The sequence below is a fragment of the Mustela putorius genome, unplaced genomic scaffold, assembly GCF_011764305.1.
Source record: "Mustela putorius furo isolate JIRA1106 unplaced genomic scaffold, ASM1176430v1.1 tig00003858_pilon_pilon_pilon, whole genome shotgun sequence".
In the NCBI taxonomy this organism is placed as follows: domain Eukaryota; kingdom Metazoa; phylum Chordata; class Mammalia; order Carnivora; family Mustelidae; genus Mustela; species Mustela putorius.
In genome coordinates this window covers 18,016,905-18,035,754 of record NW_025422010.1, presented here as the reverse complement: position 1 = coordinate 18,035,754, position 18,850 = coordinate 18,016,905, and the positions used below count along the sequence as shown (strand labels likewise).

The 18,850-nt window shown below is 41.1% G+C and overlaps 1 protein-coding gene across 10 annotated transcripts in view; it reads left to right on the top strand.

Moving 5' to 3' along the window:
• The first annotated feature begins 4,926 nt into the window (after positions 1–4,926).
• The window catches only part of ESCO1 (establishment of sister chromatid cohesion N-acetyltransferase 1), an 85,913-nt gene continuing 71,989 nt past the window's right edge, over positions 4,927–18,850 (top strand). For 5 of the 10 annotated variants that reach the window (XM_045065435.1, XM_045065432.1, XM_045065434.1 and 2 more), the window contains exon 1: positions 4,931–5,252. The gene's annotated coding sequence lies outside the window, so the exon portion shown is untranslated. The other 5 variants (XR_006602068.1, XR_006602067.1, XM_045065433.1 and 2 more) reach the window with 3 other exon arrangements.

The window sequence follows — 18,850 nt, the reverse complement described above, 5'->3', positions numbered from 1 at the left end:
CCTGGGATCATGACCTGACCTGAAGGCAGCGGCTTAGCCAACTGAGCCACCCAGGCGTCCCTGGGGTTTTGCTTTTTTTAAGATTTTATTTATTTATTTGACAGAGAGAGACACAGCAAGAGAGGGAACACAAACAGGGGGAGTGGGGGAAGGAGAAGCAGGCTTCCTACCGAGCTGGGAGCCTGATGCTGGGCTCCAGACCCTGAGATCGTGACCTGAGCCGAAGGCAGACGCTTAACAACTGAGCCACCCAGGAGCCCAAGGCAGGTTTTTTTTTTTTTTTTTAAAGATTTTATTTATTTGACAAAGAGAGAGAGTGTACATGCAGGGCGAACAGCAGAGGGAGAGGGAGGGTGAGGGAGAGGAAGCAGCAGACTGTGTTCTGAGCAATGAGCCCAGTGTGAGGCTTGATCCCAGGACCCTGGATCATGGCCTGAGCCAAAGGCAGATGCTTAACTGACTAAGCCACCCAGGCACCTCTGAAGGCAGGAATTTGTATATGTTCTGTTCTTTTCTATATTCCCAGTATCTAGAAAAGTAAGTTACACACAACGTGCCCTCAATAAATAATTATGAAATAACTGATCGCCTCCCTCATTAGAATGTATGCTACATGAGGAAGGAAACCCTGTGTGTACTTTTCACTACAGTATCCCTAGTACCAAACTGAAGATATTCCTTCCTGCTAGCCTCAAGGCCTTTCCTACTTTGGCTCTGCCAAACTTTTTTTTTTTTTTTAAAGGTTTTGTTTACTTATTTGCGAGATAGCAAGAGAGAGAACGAGAGATAGCACAAGTGGGAGTGGGGGGCAGGGAGAAAGAGAAAAAGACTTCCTGCTGAGCAGGGAGTCTGACACCAGATTCAATCCCATGACCCCAGGATCAGATGCTTAACCGACTGACCCAGCCGGTGCTCCAGCTCTGCCTACCTTTTAATGCCTTTTCCCTTCAATAATATTGGAATATTTGAATTCCAATTCAAATATTGAAATATTTGAATCCTGAAACTCATCAAGTTCCCTCTCGTCTCTGGACTTTTGTAATTCAGTTCCTTAATCTGGGTAACACTTATTCCCTATCAAGCATGTGGGACCAGCATTATTACTTATAGGTGTTAGTAGTGAGTGTCCCAGAAGATGGCAAATTAAAATGCCAGTATCAGTTGATTTATACTAGAATGCTATACTCTTTCTTTGTTTTTATTTTCTAGATTGGAGGGTTTTTTTGTTTGTTTTTGTTTTAGAATTTTTACTGATAGTAACTCTCTCATACTGTTGAGAGTCTTGAAATAAAGTCAACAAGAGTGGACCAACATAGAAAAAAGACTTTATTTAGGTGCTAGCAGAAGGATCAGTCTGAATATAAGACTACTCTGTTGTCTGGAAGTTAGCAGAAGTTTTATAAGTTCTGGCATTTAGATTGGTCATGAGAAAGAAAAGGAACAAGGAAATGAAAATGTGATATGTGGGGCCATGCAAATCTTTCATTATTAGCTTTTAGAAGTAGATGTCATCATGATATGCAAGGGCAGGAAAGACATTCTGCAGTTTGGAGATAGAAAGGAAAACCAGGGTGCCTGGGTGGCTCAGTGGATTAAAGCCTCTGCCACGGCTCAGGTCATGATCCCAGGGTCTTGGGATCGAGTCCCGCATTGGGCTATCTGCTCGGTGGGGAGCCTGTTTCCTCCTCTGCCTCTCTGTGATCTCTGTCAAATATAATATTAAAAAAAAAAAAAAAAGGAAAACCAACAATTTAAACAAGTCCAGATTACATTCACAATTTAGAATTTATCAAGAGAATTTACAAGTAGGGGCTTGTAGTTCTTGTAAGGATTGAGAAAAAGGTCTTCATAATTTACAGAACTATAATGTTGAACACCAAAATACATTATATAAGCAACCACACGTTTTGTTTTTATCATGTGTACACGGCAAAATGGTGAACTAGCGGTATCCCCCAGAACTTTCTCAGGAGGTCTCTCTTTTTGCTGAGAACAGGTTGTTGTGAGCTTGTATAATCTTTGAAAGCTCAGTAAAGCAAGATAATTTATTCAGTTGATTAGGATTTCTTATAGTAAATAACCAAATCAAATGAACCAAATTCCAAAGTTCATAGGCTGTTCTAAATGAAAACCACTGATAGAAAGCAAGACAAATTTTGTAAAAAATGACATTACAAGGGCACCTGGGTGGCTCAGTTGGTTGGACATCTGACTCTTGATTTCAGCTTAGATCATGATCTCATGGGTCCTGGGATCAAGCCCTGCATAGAGAGCTGCATCAGGCCTTGTTTATCTTCTTCTCCCTCTCTCTCTGCCCTTCCTCTCTCTCTAAAATAAATAAGTAAATCTTTAAAAAATGACATTACAGAATAATTAAGATTTAATCAAAGTACAAATTGAGACCTCTGGCCTTAATGAATCAGAAGTGAGGTATCTTTTAAAATGATAAAGAATAACACTCAAGAAAGCTTATTTTTCCCATAAAAGCAAACTATTTTATAAATATTTTTATTGAGACATAATGGACATATAAAATTATGTAACATTAAGGTATCAATGAGTTGATTAGATATTTTATAGATTGCAATTATGATTACCATCTTAGCTGACACCTCCATCACATCACATAATCAACATTTCCTTTTTGTGGTGAGAACAATTAAGATCTAGTGGCACCTGGGGGGACCCGGTCAGTTGGGTGTCTGCCTTCTGCTCCATTGTGATCCCAGAGTTCTGAGATCAATCAGGTCTACACTGGGCCCTCTGCTCAGCGGAGAGCCTGCTTCTCCTTCTGCCTGCTCCTCCCCTGCTTGTACTGTTTCTCTTTCTGTCAAGTAAATAAATAAAATCTTTATAAAAAAAGAGAACAATTAAGATCTAGTCTTTCAGCAACTTTGATGTTTGTAATATGGTATTATAAAAGCAAACTATTTTATACTTCTGCAGCATGTTTAAGAAGATAACTATATTTGGTTTTAGAAAAGAATATCTAGTAAGTTTCAGATATGAATTATACATCAAATATGATTTACTTACATATAAAAAATAAGTACATGTGATTTTTCATGGCACGGCATTTATAAGGATTCCTATGCTTCTGACTGTGACCAATTCAAGATGTAAAGTGGAATAGATTTCTCAGAAGCAGAGGCCTACTTGGTGCCTGGGTGACTCAGTTGGTTAAGTATCTGCCTTTGGCTCAGGTCATGATCCCAGTGTCCTGGGATAGAGTCCTGCATCCCATCAGGCTCCCTGCTCAGGAGGGAATTTTCTTCTCTCCCTCTGCCCCTCTAGTGGTCCTCTCTTGCTCTCACTCTCAAATAAATAAATAACATCTTTCAAAAAAAAAAAAAAGTGGAGGCCTATTTTGTGGGAACAGAAACTTGTAAATATGGGGTGTGTGTGTATGTGTGTGCAGGCATGTGCACAGGACTTGAGTCACTAAAAATAAAGCCGTTTACACAGGAAAGGAAATACCACCAGTATTGTATTCTGACAATCTAAAGGTGAGGCAGATATGGGTGAAATAGTCTGGTTCGTAAACCACTTTAATCAGGTTGGCAGTCTACTCCTGACTTGTCTCCCCACACCCCCACCCCCATTAAAGTCATTTGGCATATGCTGTTAAAGTATATATATATATTAGAGGGGCGCCTGGGTGGCTCAGTGGGTTAAAGCCTCTGACTTCGGCTCAGGTCATGATCCCAGGCTCCTGGGATCGAGCCCCACACCGGGCTCTCTGCTCTGTGGGGAACTTGCTTCCTCTTCTCCCTCTGCCTGCCTCTCTGCCTACTTGCGATCTCTGCCTGTCAAATAAATAAATAAAATCTTTAAAAAAATAAAGTATATATATTAGAAACAGGGAATAGGGATGGGGCATAGGCAGGTTTTTGCCAACTAACAGTGTATGGCGATATGGGCAATGGCTTCACCCATCAAGAACTCTGGCTTTGTGTGGTTTTTTTTTTTTTTTTAAGATTTTATTTATTCATTTCACAAGACAGAGATCACAAGTAGGCAGAGAGGCAGGCAGAGAGAGAGGGGGAGGCAGGCTCCCCGCTGAGCTGGGAGCCCGATGCGGGGCTAGATCCCAAGACCCTGACCTGAGCCGAAGGCAGAGGCCTTAACCCACTGAGCCACCCAGGCGCCCCCTGGCTTTGGTTTTTAAACCACAAACTCTTTCCAGACAAAACTGACAAGCGGCTCAATCAAGTTTTGTGGAAGATGTATGGTCAGAAAATCAGGTTTGACATCAGGCTTGATAGACTTAGAGCACATTTTGATTGTACTTAGTTTCATAAAAACAGGTCAGTAAGGGGAGAACCCACGTATGATCATCTCTCTTCAGATTCTCAAAAGCATGAGTACCGGTTTTACCCAGTCGCACAGTTCTGCAAATACGAATAGCACAGTAAGCGTGTTCAAGAGTGTGACAACCACGAATACTAGTGATTGAAACCTGCGCTTTATCTTTACAGGCTTCGAAAAACCAAAGCTTTGTGTGAACACCCGCCCCGACTAAATCTAATAGAATACCTACAAATTCTTGTCGACTCCCGTGCGCCCGCACACAAGGTGCAAGTGTAAGGAGAAGGAGAAGCCCGGGATTTTTCTGGAAGCACTGGAGTGCAGGGCAGGGGAAGAAAAGAGAAGGGCCACTTGCCTACCGTTTTCTTTACACTGGCCCATGTCAAAGATTAAACGTATTTGAAATCGAGGTCGCAGAGAGCGCTACCCACAACCCACAGAGGGACCAGCGGCGAAGGATTTCCAAGACAATCACCGCAGCTGGGGGAGTTGGCGGCTTTATTAAGAGACATCCCGGGGAAGGGCCAGCGGTCGCCGCCTGGGGGCGCCGCCGCTTCCCCGCGAGGTGCCCACCCGCGGTGCGCGCACGCGAGGCCTCCCACCGCGCCTGCGCTGAGGGTGTACGCCGGCTTGCTTTTCCCCGACGCCAGCCGTCCCGGCCGGGGTGAAAAACTGCGTGACACGCAGTGAACGTGGCGGCCATCTTCCTCCTCTGGGCACGTCAGCTGAGCCTGTGACGGCTGAAGAGGAGCGTTGCGCAAGCGCGACCAAGACGGTCACAGGTAACTCCCATCTGACGGGCGAGGCGTCGCCGTCGTCGCCGGAAGTTTGGCGTATCTGTGCCGGGAGAGCGGCGGCAGTCGCGGCAGAAGCGGCTCTCTCCTGATACCCGGATGTGAGGCGATTCGCTGGCTCGTGTTGGACCGTCGGCAGGAGTGAGGAAGGTAGGTTAGCTTTCCGACGTCCCCGCCGCGTGCTGTCGCGCCTCCTGCGTCCTCACCTCCCTTCTGCCAGCCTCTCCGGAGAGCTGGAGGACCCCCCCCCCCGCGCTTCCTGTCCCACCTTCTGTGTCGTTTTGCATCGTACGCCTCTTCCTACTCCCGGGGTCCCGGCTCCGGGAGCCCTTGAGAGGGAGTGGGCGGCTCGAAGACACTGTCGCTTGAGGTAGGCAATCAGCCTGAGCGTTTCGGGTGCCCAGGCGCCTCATCACCTGCCATTGCTGGCTGGGGTAGGCAGAGGTAATAAGGGGCCATGACCGAGGACCGCGGGTCACGCCAGGGGTCTCAAGGCGGCTGAGAGGGCATCCAGAACCCGGAGGTGAGGTGTAGCATTGCGACTACTGGGGCGGTGTCGGCGTTGGTCCGCAGGTAGCCCCCGGCCTTGTCCCCGGCGTCTTTCCTTCCACGCGTTTTCCCCGAGTCAGCCCCACCAGCCAGCGCGCTTCTGCGGTTTCTGCGGCTTGCTTCCCTGCCGTCGCCCCGGCCGCTGACCCGGCCTGAACCGTGAGCTCTCTGCAGTCTGCAGGATGTGATGTGAGGATCTTGGAGGGGAGCAGTGGCCTGGGTCCAAGGTCATGGAATAATTCAGCTTGGATCTATAAGTCGGGGCCAGGTAGGGCTGCTCTGGAGTAGAAAGGGGTGCATTGAGGGCCATAGTGAAGTTTATAGGGATAGATTCGAACGGAAGGGAATTGGATCCTCTGTGTCAAGGTTCATAACATTATTTACAACAGGGGTTTTGTTTTATTGAGGCAGAATGGGATAGCGAGTCCAAAAATTAGGGAACTCTCCCACCCTCTTCCCATCCCCCAGCCCTTACCTCCCCCCCCCCCCGCAATGTTGAGATCAGGAAACCCTGCTGCAGGTACTATATTTTCCGAGGTGGGGGGCGGGGAGCGCAACGGGGAGGAGGAAGGAGTTAAGTCTTTGTGCTTTGAGAAGTACTGCGAACCTTCAAGAGTTGAAATGGGATTCTTTGAGTGGAAAGTAATTGCAGCGCACAGTATTAACGAGCATTATCGCATGAAGTCTCAGTAAATAATTAACCTTAACAAAAGCCAATGAAAGAGTGATACTTGGTGGAATAGTAATATGGGGGGGTTGTTTTTCGCCCTTTAATTTTAAAAGGCTGAGTAACACGGATTTCAGTTTGGAACCTGCTTGCAGTGAACTCTGGTATATTCAGTGTCTCTTTTTATTGGGTCCTTGGTTTCTCCTTTTCAGTGGAATTATTTTTAATTTGAAGAACTTAAGAATTCTTATTATGGAATTAGATATGAGAGTAGGATGAAAAGTGCTTAAAAGGCATTTAATTTGGAAGCTGCAAATTCAGGCCTAGAGTATGTGAGGAAATGAGAAAACTCTTATCAGACACTTACTCCTTTTAAGCAGAATGCAGTTATATATGCCCCTTAGAGTAGATAACGTGACTTTGGAAGTACCCTCTCTAGAACAAAACTTGCCTGGCTTATGAGCTTCTGTCCACCTTAATCATCCTGGCTCAGGAAAGTTTGCTCTCAATTCACAGTGGTTAGTATTACAATTCTGTAGTGAACAGTAATTTTTTTTTTAACATCAAACTCCTACAAGGTTTTGTGTGAGGCATTTAAATCAATAAATTATGCTCCAAAAAGGAAGGGAAAAGGGCCCTAATTAATGAATGATATTACTCCCCATTGCTGGATGACCTTTTATAGCGTGGTAATTTGTTACAGCACAGTCTGATTGTATTTATTGTAATAATGAAGGTAACTAGCATTGTACAGTAACTTTTTTTAGTAGTTAAATATTTTTCGAAACTTTTTGGAGCAGATTATGTTCCATGTGGAGTTCTATGATTAACCTTAATTGAAGGTGACTGGAAGTCTAGGTGGTAGTTTGAAATCAACTCCAGTAAAACTGTTAGGGTAGGTAATTCACTCAAGGACTATGTTACCCCTTCAGCAGCCCAGATTTTTCTGTGCATCTTTTGGCACAGGGAAAGTTCTTTGGCTCTATTTCTGCATAAGTTCTATATTACAGCTGTATCATACTACTGTAGTTACTTCTGACAGATGGATAATTCTGTTAACTCGACCATCCTTTTTTCTTTTTTGGAAGGGCTATATCTTATGCTTAATTGCATTATAGTACATCGGAAGGAAGCAAGATTTATATCTTTGCTTTCTTCTGCTTACTTTAAACATCCATGGCTGCATGTGTGAGATTCACAGAGATGAAAACTCAATGTAAATTAAAGTGGGGTATTAAGTATTACTCTAAAGAAGCAGTTCTCAGACTTTTTTTTTTTTTTTTAAAGATTTTATTTATTTATTTGACAGAGATCACAAGCAGGCAGAGAGGCAGGCAGAGAGAGAGAGAGGAGGAAGCAGGCTCCCCGCTGAGCAGAGAGCCTGATGTGGGGCTCGATCCCAGGACCCTGAGATCATGACCTGAGCCGAAAGCAGAGGCTTTAACCCGCTGAGCCACCCAGGTGCCCCAGTTCTCAGACTTTTTGGTTAGGATTCCTTTACACTCTTAAAAATGATGTAGGACTCAAAAAAGAAAATGATGTAGGGCTCCAAGTAGCTTTTGGTTATATGGTTTATATCTTATTGGTAATCATTATATTCTAAGTTAACAAATATATTAATTCATTTAAAAATAGCTAAGGTGGGTGCCTGGGTGGCTCAGTGGGTTAAGCCGCTGCCTTCGGCTCAGGTCATGATCCCAGGGTCCTGGGATCGAGCCCCGCATCGGGCTCTCTGCTCAGCAGGGAGCCTGCTTCCTCCCCTCTCTCTGCCTGCCTCTCTGCCTGCTTGTCATCTCTCTCTCTCTCTGTCAAATAAATAAATAAATAAATCTTTAAAAAAATAAAAATAAAAATAGCTAAGGAACTAATTACAGGTTACATAAATAACATTTTTTATGGGGAAAAAAACTTTTTTCCAAAACCAAAAAAAAAAAAATACTGAAAGAATGGCAACTGTTTTACATTTTTGTAAATCTCTTTAATATTTGGCCTAATAAGAAGACAGCTGGTTTTCCTGTTAGTTTTTGCATTCAATCATGTGTTGTTCTGGTTGAAGTGTATAAAGAAAATTCAGCTTTACACCAGTATGTTGAGAGGAGTACTTTAATGATCTGCCCAGATAATTGTGATATTCTTCTTTGATTCTACAACAAAACTTGAGTGGTAATTTCTTAAAGGTTAGTTGCAATGTGGAATCTGAAATTGCCTCTATATTTTTTTTTGTGCAGTGTTGTGTTAAACCATTGGTCTGTTTTGCGCTTTGATCTTTTTTTCAAGAATGATTTTGATCTAATGAACCCCCTGAAAGTATTTATGGAATCCTGATAGTCCCTATACTCCTTGAGAACTATTGCTTTAATGTAAATAATTAAGTAGTTTAGAATTAATGTGGTTATTGAAGCTGAAAGGGATAATGATAGTATGGAATTGAAGTTATCAAGTAGTTAAGTGATAATTTTTAGTATACTTAACAGGTGCGGTGCATGCGATGTGCCAGGAGGTCCATGTGATGTGCCAGGAGGTCTTCTAAGGATTCTTTTTTTTTTTTTAAGATTTTATTTGTTTATTTGAGAGCGGGCACAAGCAGAGCGAGGGTCAGAGGGAGAGGGAGGGTCAGAAGGAGAGGGAGAAGCAGACCCCCCGCCCCCCCAAGCAGGGGAACCTGACAAAGGGGTTCTATCTGACCTGAGCCAAACACAGGCAGGGGGAGAGGGAGAAGCAGGCTTCCTGCTGAGCAGGGAGCCAGATGTGATGCGGGGCCCCATCTCAGGATCCTGGGATCAAGATCTGAGCCGGAGGCAGATGCTTAAAGACTGAGCCACCTGGGCGCCCCGTTTCATGTTTCTTAAGTAAGCTCCAGGTCCCAACATGGGGCTTGAAGTTAACCACCTGGAGATGAAGAGTTGCATGCTCTCTTCACTTAGCCAGCCAGGTGCTATCTATCTATTCATTTATTTTTTCACTTTTTAATATTTTTGTTTATTTATTTTTATTTATTTATTTAAGTAAGCTTTAGGTCCCAAAGCGGGGCTTGAAAATCATCATTTTGAGGTCAGGAGTCACAATATAGTTTCATTGTAGAGGATATATACTACTTAAATAACTTCCGTGAGGTTTTTGAGGATGGGGAGTATGCCTAGCCTTGGCATCAGTCACTGTGTATATTTAAAATACATTGCCTTAGGACACCTGTGTGTCTCAGTGGGTTAAGCCTCTGTCCTCAGTTCAGTTCATTATCTCACGGTCCTGGAATCAAGGCCCACATTGGGCTCTCTGCTTGGCAGGCAGCCTGCTACCCCCTCTCTCTGCCTCTCTGCCTACTTTGATCACTGTTTGTGGCAAATAAATAAAATCTTAAAAAAAAATTTTTTTTTTTTTAATTTTAAAAAATACATTGTCTTAGAATACTTCAGAAAATTCAGTTACTGAATAAAACAAATGCTAGGAAATATTTATTTTTAAAAGATTTTATTTGACAGAGATATCACAAGTAGGCAGAGAAGCAAGCAGAGAGAGAGGGTGAAGCAGGCTCCCCACTGAGCAGAGAGTCCAATGCAGGGCTCCATCCCAGGACCCTGAGAATCATGACCTGAGCTGAAGTCAGAGGCTTAACCAACTCAGCCACCCAGGCGCCCCCAGGAAATTTTAAGATAATCTTGTCAACATGAAAATTTGGAATTTATTATTTATTTACTTTAAAGATTTATTTATTTGTCAGAGAGAGGGAGAGTGTGCATGCATGCACAAGCAGAGGGAACAGCAGGCATTTTTTTTTTTTTTAAGATTTTATTTATTCATTTGAGAGAGAGCAAGTGCAAGCAGGGGAAGAAGCAGGGAGAAAGGGAGAAGCAGACTCCCTGCTAAGCAGGGAATCAGAGGCGGCACTCTGTTCCAAGATCTTGGGATCATGACCTGAGCTGAAGACAGACATTTAACCATCTGAGCCATCCAGGCGCCCAAAATCTTTGTTTCACATTCGTTTTTTGGTAACTGCTTTATGGCGCTATAACCTACCTTAAAAGAGTTCAGGAGTTTTTAGTATATTAATAGAATTATGCAACCATTGTCAATGTCTAACTTCAAAGATTTATTTATTTATTTGAGAGAGAGAGGGCATGAGAATGAGCATGAACAGAACTGGGAGGTGGGGAGAGGGAGAAGTAGACTCCCTGCTGAGCAGGGAGCCTGGGCAGATGCTTAACTGGCTGAGCCACCCAGGTGCCTCTTCATTGTCTAATTTTAGAATAAAATTAGAAGAAGCCCCATGCGTATACTAGTATATTACTCTCCATTTCATTTTCTTCCTGGCCCCTTACTACCACCAGTTTATCTGTTATTATAGATTTGTCTTTTCTGGACATTTTATATTAATTGGATCATATAATGTGTGGCCTTTTGTGACTAGCTTCTTTTACTTAGCATAATGTTTTTAAGGTTAATCCATGTAGCTTGTATGAATACTTCATTTTTGTCTATGGCTAAGTAACAGTTGATTACATGTGTATACCACGTTTTCTTTATCCATTTATCAGTTGATGGACGTTTAGATTGTGTCCACTTTTTGACTATTACGAATAATGCTGCTGTGAACATTTGTGTACAAGTTACTGTGTAGATGTATTCAGATTCACTTTTGAGCTTCCCCAATATATTTTACATAGATATAATAGTACATAGATATTTAAGATTTTATTTATTCATTTAACAGAGAAAGGGAACACAAGCAGGGGGAGTGGGAGAGGGAGAAGAAGACCCCTAGCAGAGCAGGGAGCCCGACGTTGGGCTTATCCCAGGGTCCTATGATCATGACCCGAGCTGAAGGCAGACACTTAACGACTGAGCCACCAGGTGCCCCTGTTTTTTATTTCATAGCTGATCAGTATGTTTATTTTTGATGTGAAAGATGCAAGTGTTGTATAAACATCAAGTAAAATGTAAAAGCATTTATTCTTTATGTACTCTTTCATTTCCATCTTTACCATTGTTGATGTTTTAACGTATATGCTTTTAGTGTATTTTCTCTGTGTTAGCATAGTTGTATATGACTCATTTGTCTCTTTCTTGGAAAATTACATTTATGCAGTTTATATACTTTTTATTTCTAATGATTATCAAAATGCTTTTTTTGTTTTTAAAAAATTTTATTTGAGAGAGAGCATGAGCAGGGTGAGGGAGAGGAGCAAAAGGAGAGGGAGAAGACTTCACGTTGAGCTGGGATTCTGACTTGGGCTCAATCTCAGCACCCGAGATGATCACGACCTGCGCTGTAGGCAGACACTGAACCGACTGAGTCTACCAGATTATCAGAATTCTGTGTTGGTATTTTATTTCTCCTTTTTTGAGCATTTGGGCCGTTCTGGGTATTTTTGTAATATAAATGTTGCTTTTTCATCATTGCTGTCTGTTACATGGATTGCCCCTTTTTTTCTGCCTTGGCTTTGTTTTCCTCATGTGGGTGGATGGTGGTGTAATAAATTGTGGAGGATGAACATAGTAGAATGACTGTTGAGTTTAAGGTGCCTTTAAGAAATCAGGACAGAAATGTCCAGTAGGCTGTTGGGTATCTGAGTAGCACTGGGGATGGAGATTTTGTTGAGGATATGAATTTGTATCTTAACAGCTTACAGGTAGTAATTAGAAGTATGTGTATAGAAGAAGTTATCTAGTAAGTGCCTTTTTTATAATGAGAGGACAAGACCTTGGGGAATGCTAATTTATAAGAGGTTGGTAGAGGAAGAGAATTTTAAAAATTAAAGTTGTCCATGTCTGGCTTTTTTTTTTCTTTTTGGTAAGCTCTGTGCCCAGCATAAGGCTTGAACTCATGACCCGAGATCAAGAGTTGCATGCTCTACTGATTGAGCCAGCCAGCAGCCAGGCTCCCCCCCCCCCCCTTTTTAAAAGATTTTATTTATTTATTTGACAGAGAGAGATCACAAGTTGGCAGAGAGGCAGGTAGAGGGGGAAGCAGGCTCCCTGCTAAGCAGAGAGCCCGATGCGGGGCTGGATCCCAGTACCCTGAGATCATGACCTGAGCTGAAGGCTGAGGCTAAACCCACTGAGCCACCCAGGCACCCTGGCTCCCCCTTTTTAAAGTAAACTCTAATCCCAACATGGGGCTCAGACTTAAGAACCCAAGAGCAAGTCACATGCCCTACCAACTGAGCCAGCCAGGTGTGGCCAGGTCTAGCTTTTTTGAATTTTAACTAATGTTGAATTTTACCAAATCACTGTTACCAGTCTATTGAGAATATTACATCAGTTTTACCATTTATTTTTCTATCAGGATGACTAATTCTGAAGATAATTTTTATGGTGGTATTTCTGTTTTTTCTTTTTAGGATAAGTATTACTTGATGATAGTGCATGTCTTGTTGCTAAAATTGTTGATTGGGGCTAATAGTCCATTTTTGGTTGTTGTTGTTGCTGTTATTACTAAATTTTTGATCCCCAACCATATATGCCTCTTAAAATGAGTTGATGAACATGTTATCTGCATGTTTTGGAACCATTTGTGTAATAGAGAGATTAAAGTTTTGAATGTTTGGAAAAATTTGTTAGGGAGAGTACCTTGTGGTGTTGTGTGTGTTTTCTGTGGCATTCACTGTTAATGGTCCATTTTTGCTTTAGTTGTGACATTTTACATGTTTTTGGTTAGCAGTAATTACTTTTTTTTAAAAAAAGATTTTATTTGTTTATTTGACAGGCAGAGATCACAAGTAGAGGCAGGCAGAGAGGCAGGCAGAGAGAGAGGAGGAAGCAGGCTCCCCTCTGAGTAGAGAGCCAGATGTGGGGCTGGATCCCAGGACACTGGGATCATGACCTGAGCCGAAGGCAGAGGCTTTAACCCACTGAGCCACCCAGGCGCCCCAAGCAGTAATTACTTTAAACTTTGTTTTTTAATCTCAAGTATTTTGGGGGTGTTTTAGAATGTGAGAAATACTTGGATTACCTTATATTGTGGGTGGATGAATTGGCAGGATACACAGAGAAATAAGAAAGAGAAGACTCCATTTACAGAGCAAGATTTTGTGGAAGAAAAAGAACAGGAATCCCCAAACACTAGGCCTTACAGAAACTTTTAACATTGTGCAGGACTCCAGAGGTTGCTGGGAATAGTGCAGCTCCAGCCTTTGGCTCACCTAGCAGACACTAGTGCTAGAGAAATTAAAACAAGTAAGCCAAATGATGAAATAGGGGTGATTTTTCCTCTCAGGGGTCATTTTTTATTCTCTGAAGAATATTTGATTTTTAGAATTGAGGGTGAAATTGAAAGGTGTACTGGGTTGGATTCTACATTAAATCTGTTGGTGGAGTTAACTGCACTTTGAGATGGCTGAAAAGTTTCCAGTAATGTTGGAAATACCAAGAAAAGATTTGGTAAAATAGTCCTAAGGTTGTTTTATTTTCTGAAGTATTTTTCTGGTGATGGGGTTACATTGATGTGATAGAGTATTTTTATTTGACTGGTTGATGCCCTCTATTAATAGAATTTTTAAAATTCAGTCATCTATGTATTTCTTTTTATCAGTTTTACTTGGTGGTGGTAGACCATTTGACTACTCATGTTCTTTTAAAAATGCCAGTTTGCCTTTAATTTAGGCTTTTCATATTCTTGTATATGAAATGTGTGTGGTGCACATGCATATGTGTGTGCACTACTTTTGGTATCAAAACAAATTTTTGTATTATTTTTGTCTTTTTACTGTATTCTGAAACAACAAAAAAAATATATCACTTCTTTGAAAGCAGAGCTGTTCCCTTTGTCTGGAACACTCTTTAGCCTCAGGTGGGAATATGCTTAATGCATCCAAGAAATAATAGCAAGGGAACAAACCTAACTGGAGCAGAGGGAGTAGGGACAGAACTAGGAAGTAATAGTTAACATTGAGCCTTTGCTTTTACTTTGATTGAGATGAGAAGTCACTGAAGGATTTTGAGCAGAGAAATAACAGAGCCTGATTTAAGTTCTGAAAGATTGCGATGGCTGTTGTGTGGAGAAGCTGAAGTGAGGAGAAGGTAGGGAGGAAGGAACAAGGCTGAAGGCAGAGTTAGGAATTTAAAGCTGTTGGCAAAAATCCAGGTGAAGGGTAATGGTGACTTGGACCTGGGTGGTAAGGGTGGAGATTCTAGGTGGTCAGATCTTGGATGTGTTTTGAAGGTAGACAGGATTTGTTGATGATGAGTTGATTTGTGTAAGTTGAAGAATTGGGGATGATTCCAAAATTTTATTCCAGATACTTAAGTATGAATTTAACATTTACTGAGATGAAGAAAATCTTTTGAAAGGTTTAGGAGGCAAGATTAGGAGTTCAGATTTTAAAGTTTCAGGTGTTTAGTAGCCCAATAAAAATTTCTCTCTGGGTAGTATACTACTTAATTTTTTTTTTACTTGAATTATATTCTCTTGCATTTCTAGACTTAAAAAAATCTGTTCTCTGGGGCGCCTGGGTGGCTCAGTGGGTTAAGCCGCTGCCTTCGGCTCAGGTCATGATCTCAGGGTCCTGGGATCGAGTCCTGCATCGGGCTCTCTGCTCATGCTTCCTTGAGTCAGTTCTGGGCCTCTCAAACTTGTAATTTCTCTGTCAAATAAATAAATAAAATCTTTAAAAAAAAAATCTGTTCTGATTTCTTTGATTTATTGAGTCAGTTGGGGTAAATAATTTTCAGAACTTTAATTTTGGTGATATTTTAAAATAGATTAAATTTTAAAAATGGTTAAAACCTTTATATGACAATAAAGCCAGAATATATAGACAGGCCTATTAAATGCCAGGATACATTGACACTGCAATGAAATTGGAGAATTTCAAAATTTTCAAAGTAAATCTTCCGTGTTTTTAAAGCCATACTGCACTGAAAGCCTTTTGGTGACAAATATCATTCCACTCCCAGCCTTCCCCCATCTCCTAGTACCCTTCTCCAGAAGCTACCACTTTTATTCTTCTAGCTGTTACTCTTAGTATCTAGCTCTATATTTTTGATAGTATGCCCTAACTGCTGTATTTTGATTTTTCAGTTCCCAATGTTACTGACTTTCTGCCTCCATAGATAAAAATTTAGCTCTCTTATTTTCTTCCCCTTATCCCCTTAAGAGAGTTCTATTTTGGTTACTGGTTAAGCCACTAGTGAGTGTTGTTATAACTATGTAATACTGGTCATTGCTGAGCTAAGTATTCTCCTTTAACTGTATACCCCTCCCATTTTTATCCCCTGGAGTTAATAATTGCCTTGCTTTTCTTTCTTTTTTTCTTATTTATTTATTTATTTATTTATTTTTATTTTGGAGATTTTATTTATTTATTTGAGAGAGAGCGAACACCAGTAGGGGGGAGGGGCAGAGGCAGAGGGAGAAGCAGAAGCGGACTCTGCACTGACCAGGGAGCCAGATGAGGGGCTGATGCCAGTCTCCATCCTGGGACTCTGGGGTCATGACCTGAACCAAAGGCAGATGCTCAACCAACTGAGCCAACGAGGCATCCCAGCCTTTGTTTTTTTTTTACATAGTTTTTTTTAAGGCACCAGGGTAATTTTTCTCCCAAATGTCATGTGCCTGGTAGTAATATCTTTTATGCTCTAAATGAAGCCCAGTTGCTTCTCTGTGTGTATCCCCGCTAGCCTCAAGGTTTGTTTTGGGATTCTTCAACCATTAATTTCTTTCTTTCTTTCTTTTTAAGATTTTATTTATTTATTTGACAGAGATCACAAGTAGGCAAAGAGGCAGGCAGAGAGAGAGAGAGAGAGAGGAGGAAGCAGGCTCCCCACTGAGCACAGGTCGCGATCCCAAGACCATGACCCTAGAGGAAGGCAGAGGCTTTAACCCACTGAGCCACCCAGGTGCCCCAACCATTACATTTCATTACAGATTGGTTGCTCTTTTGGCCTGTTCTCCAAAGCGTTTGTACAATTAATACTGCGACCAGCAGCACTTTAATCCACATTCTTACCAACATTTTGTTTTCTCTAACTTTAAAATTTTTGCCGTTGTGATGGTTGTCTATTGCTCTATTGGATTTCTTTCTCCTCCTCTTTGTGATGAACTTGTTCAAATTTCTTGTCTTTTGTTTTTCCTTTAGTTGGCCATTTCATTGATTTGTACGATTTTAAGAAATATAATCTTTGCAGACTAATCTTTTTAAGTTCTTTTTCACCTTTCACATTTTGTGTCTATAATCAAGCTATTTGGCATTGACTTTAGTGTATTATGTGAAGTAGGGATTAATTTTTACTTCTTTCCCCACTATTTGTTCCTGTGCTGTTCCTTTTAAAAATCTGTTTTCCCAGCTTTGTATTATTTATCATAAACCAGTTGACCACACATACATGAGTCTGATTGTGGGCATTCTGCTTTGTGTCATTTGACTGTTCCATTGTTCTATTGGTCTGTCCTTCAATCAGTATAACACATCACTATGGCTTTATTGATTCTATTAATTGTTGATGTCTGGTATGGCAAGTTCACCTATCTTGTGGGTTTTTTTTTTTTTTAAGTATGATTTCTTATACTATATAGAATAGATTTTCTTAATTTCCAAATAGCATTTTCTATTTAGAGTTTTGGGATTATTCATTTCTAGCAAACTACATTGTGATCAGAAAACATACTGTATGGTATCATTTCTTGGATGTTTGTGGAGACTTGCTTTAGGTCCTGTATTTGGGGTCATTTTTGTAAGTGTTCAATATATGCCTTAAAAGAATGTGTTTTGCAGTTGTTGGGAAAATACTGTGTGTGTATGCATTAAGTGAAGTTTAAAATTGTCTTGTTTAGATATTCTGTGTAATTAATGGGGTTGTTTTGGTTTTTTGTCTGCTTTTTATCAGTTACTGAGAAGAGTGTGTCCAAATGTCTCAGGATTTTGGATTTCTCCATTTTTCCTTGTATTTTTCAATTAGGGGATTACATATGTCAACTTCAAAATTGTATATTTTATTTATATTTATTTATTTTAAAAAATTTATTTGAGAAAGAGAGTGAATGAGAGAACAAGTTGGGGGGGGGTAGCCAGGAGGAGAAGCAGACCCGCTGCTGGGCAGGGAGCCTAATGCAGGGCTCTATCCCAGAACCCTGGAATCATGATGCTTAACCGACTGAGCCACCCAGGCATCCCAAGAATTATGTATTTTTAGTTTATATTCTTAGATGTGTGCAGTTTGAAATTGTTATAGTTTCCTGTTAAATTGAACCCTTTATTATTATGTTTCTTTTTAATATTGCCTTTCTTAAAGTTGCTTTGGTATTAATGTAGATACATAAACTTTCCTTTGGTTAGTATTTGTATTCTCTATTTGTCCTTTATGCCCTTCTTCATTTTTATGCTCTAAGTATGTCTCATAATCACGGTTTATCTGGAGGATTTGATCCGTGTACATGTAATGTGAGTTCTGATGTATTTTGGGTTAAATCTCTGTTTTTATTTCATGCTGTTACATGTTTTTCTCTTCTTTTTTTTTTTTAAGATTTTATTTATTTATTTGACAGACAGATCACAAGTAGGCAGAGAGGCAGGCAGAGAGAGAGAGAGAGAGAATATGGAGGAAGCAGGCTCCCTACCGAGCAGAGAGCCCGATGTGAGGCTTGATCCCAGAACCCAGGTCATGGGATCATGACCTGAGCCGAAGGCTGAGGCTTTAACCCACTGAGCCACCCATGCGCCCTGTTTTTCTCTTTTTGTCATTAAAATTTTATTGGTTTTGGGGGGTAATGTCAATTCTGTCATATTTTTCACCTGCAACTTAGCTCCCACCTTTGCCTTTCATATATGGTAGAGGAGGAGGGGGAAAAGAAACAACATAAAACAGGGGCTATCTATCGGCCTCTCTTCTGCAAGTGGTCGTGAAGCCTAAATTAATAATAATAGTTACCAGTTGAGTCACTGTGTTGTACATCTGAAAGTAATATAACATCATCTGTTAACTATACTTTAATAGCAAACATTAAAAAAATGAATAAAAAATAATAGTGGCTACTTTTGTCATTTACCTATTTCATTTTGGTTTATGCCAACACTGGACTGGATGAGTTGTTATCAGTTTAGTTGGGGATATTCATTCTGTGGAATCTGAGATCTTTGTGGTCCTAACTTTGTTGGCCTTTGACCAAGGTATTAGATAAGAGGGTTGCAAGAGGTTACCCAGTGATTGTCCTGGGTTCCAGAAGTAGCGCTCCTTGCTCTCCATGTACAATCACGCATGATTGCTTTCTTTGCCTTTTGGTATATTGGTATGAGGATCCCCAAGTGAAGAGGGCTCAGTCTCAGCATCCAATTTTCAGAACCATGACGGTGTTTGCAGACTTGTCTACAAGTATGAAGTAGGTTATAGCTGAACCGAGTGAGTAGAGTAGATTCAATCTTGGAATCCCACCTCCTTAACCATTTGGACTTGTTCAGTATACCTGGGAAGGTGGGTATTTCTGCCTCATTGACTAGGCTACTGTTGAGTGTAAGATTCACTTAATCAATCTGACACTATTCAGTGCAGCTTCCATGTACTTAAGAGCAGGAGTTGATAAACTACTTTGGCACTTAGGCCA